Below are 2,727 nucleotides of genomic sequence, written 5' to 3' on the forward strand. Positions count from 1 at the left end.
TCCTTGACTTTTCACAATAGCGGACTAATACAATATTTGTCCTTCTGTGATTGACTTATTTCACTCAGCATAATGTCTTCCAAGTTCATCCACGATGTCTGGTGTTTTGCAGATTCTACGTTATTCTTTAGGGTTGCATAGTATTCCATTGTGTGTAAGTGTCATAGTCTGGTTATTCATTCTTCTGTTAATAGGCATCTAGGTTTTTTCCATTTTTTTTTTTTTTTTTTTAATATGGTCTGTTCAGGAAGCATTTTATTGAAACTCCAAATTAAAGAATTTTCACTGATGACAGATAATCAACACTTTCACATAATCTCCCGCATAGCCCTGCTCACCTTCTGAATCTTGGATTTTGCAGACATATCAGCATATTTCTCTCCAATACAGACAATCATTACACCATAATTGATGGATCATTCTTAACTTCCAATTTCAATGTCTGGCCTTGACTTAGGAAGCTATGCAGGGCTTTTTTTTTTTAACTCAAAAAGAGAGGTATTATAAGGCAGTGGTAACTGTACAAGGAACTTCTCCATGGTGGACACTCATGATAGTTTAAAAGTGGAAATGATTCCTGGGGTATTGTTCAAGCAACCATTCTCAGCCAGTACATTGATCAGGTTAGATGTGAAAGGAGAAAACCTCTCTTTCACTGTGATGTCATTTAGGCTTTTCACTTTAAAGGACTGCTTTACATGGGGATTCAGAATAGCAAGAGTCACTTTGGAGTCCTTCAGGAGTTGTGATACTCTCAACAACTTCTTTTCTACTTGATCCAGTTTATTCTGTTTAGATGCAGCAGAATAAAGAGCAGTGACATAGTGACCTTTAACACCATGTATTTGGACAGGTGCTTTCATCTGTTTTCCAGTTATAACAGAAAGTAAGTTAACATACCCTCACAAGTTTGGCAAATGGCCTGGCCACAGATGTACTGAAGCACCGCACCTGGCGGAAGAGCCTGGTCACCACGGTGCCAGCCATCTTCACGTGGGGAGCTCTGTTTCCATCTTTTTGCTATTGTAAATAGTGCTGTGATCAACATGTTGTTGTTGTTGTTGTTGTTGTTAGGTGCCATCTAGTCATTTCCGACTCATAGCGACCCTATGCACAGCGGAATGAAACACCACCTGATCCTGCGCCAGCTCCATGATCTTTGCTATACTTGAGCCCATTGTCACAGTCACCGTGATGAACATGGGTGTGCATATATTTGTTCTTGGCCTGGCTCTCACTTCTTTAGGATATATACCTAGTAATGGAATTGCTGGGTCAAATGGTGTATCTAATTCCAACTTTTCAAGGAATCGCTATAGTGCTTTCCACAGTGGTTGTATCATTGGACAGTCCCACCAGCAGTGTATCAGAGTCCCAATCTCTCCACATCATCACCAGCATTTGTTATTTTCTGTCTTGTTGAACTTTGCTACTAGTGCTGGGGCAAGATGGTATCTCATTGTTGTTTTGATTTACATCTCTCTAATGGCTAATGATCCTGAGCATTTCTTCATATGGTTGTTGGCCACCTGAATATCCTCCTTGGTGAAGTATCTGTTCATGTCTTCTGCCCATTTTTTAAATGGATTATTTGTCTTTTTATTATTGAGGTGTTGGAGTTATCTATAAATTTTAGAGATAAGTCCCTTGTCAGCAATGTCATTGCCAAATATTTTTTCCCAATCTGTAGGTTCTCTTTTGACTCTTTTGGTGAAGTCTTTGGAAGCATATAAAAATGTAATTTTTAGAAGGTCCCATTCATCTAGTTTCTCTTCTACTGTTTGTGTATTTTGGATTATGCTTGATAGTCTATTTATGCCATATATTAGAGCCCCTAAATTTGCCCCTAGTTTTGCCTTGAAGAACTTTATACTTTTAGGTTTCACATTTAAGTCTTTGATCCATCTGGGGTTAGTTTTTGTGCATGTAACTGTTGTATTTATACTTTTTAGACTTCTTAATCAAGACTCTCAGAGTCCTTGTGAATAAAAGCACCATTTTGTTCCTAGGTTGCTTAAGGCCCAACAAGGTCAGGAAGTTAAAGTCAACTTTAATCAACTATATACTCTTACTGAGATACAAGTTCTGGGAAAGGTGAACACAGAACACAGAACATCCCTCTGTTGCTATTTCAGTGATTCCATTGAAGAGCCTATTTGGGATAGGGATGTAAGTTGGGAGCATCATTCTTCAATAGCCTGACTGGACACTCTGACACTGCTATTTAGAACCAACTGTCATTCAAGCTGCCACTGCCTATAGGGCAGGATAATGTTCCTCTGCACTGAGTTCTAAGGAAAAGGCATTAAGATGTAATTGAAGAGAGAATCCAAATGAAGTGAGCAGCAACAATCAAAAGAAATCCTATACAACACAAACATGTTCTCAATTCTAACCATAGTTTATATGCTCCCATGTTCTGTGATTATAATGAGATATTAATTCATAGCTAATGCCCTATAATTAAAAGTCCACTTCAGTTACATACATGACAGACTACCTGCAATGCATCTGCTCAGGCATTATAAGGAAGGTCTATTTAATGTTTGCTTAGTCCTTGCAAAGGAAATGAACATTTTTCTTTTAGAAGTGTTAAAGGCCTGCATGTTCTTGTATGCAGATTTGTATGATTCAGGATCTCCATCTGAAAGAGACAGCTTGACTTGATTATTACTTTTAGTTTTTGTGACTCTGCATCTTCTCTTTTTTGGCATTTCAGTATTTGTG

At 38.1% G+C, this 2,727-nt stretch overlaps 1 pseudogene; it reads right to left on the reverse strand.

Moving 5' to 3' along the window:
- Nucleotides 1-308: 308 nt before the first annotated feature.
- LOC103199211 lies at nucleotides 309-987 on the reverse strand (annotated as a pseudogene).
- Nucleotides 988-2,727: the final 1,740 nt, after the last annotated feature.

Source organism: Orycteropus afer, unplaced genomic scaffold (genome assembly GCF_000298275.1).
Source record: "Orycteropus afer afer isolate SDZICR_OR568_19922 unplaced genomic scaffold, OryAfe1.0 scaffold00107, whole genome shotgun sequence".
Taxonomy (NCBI): Eukaryota; Metazoa; Chordata; class Mammalia; order Tubulidentata; family Orycteropodidae; genus Orycteropus; species Orycteropus afer.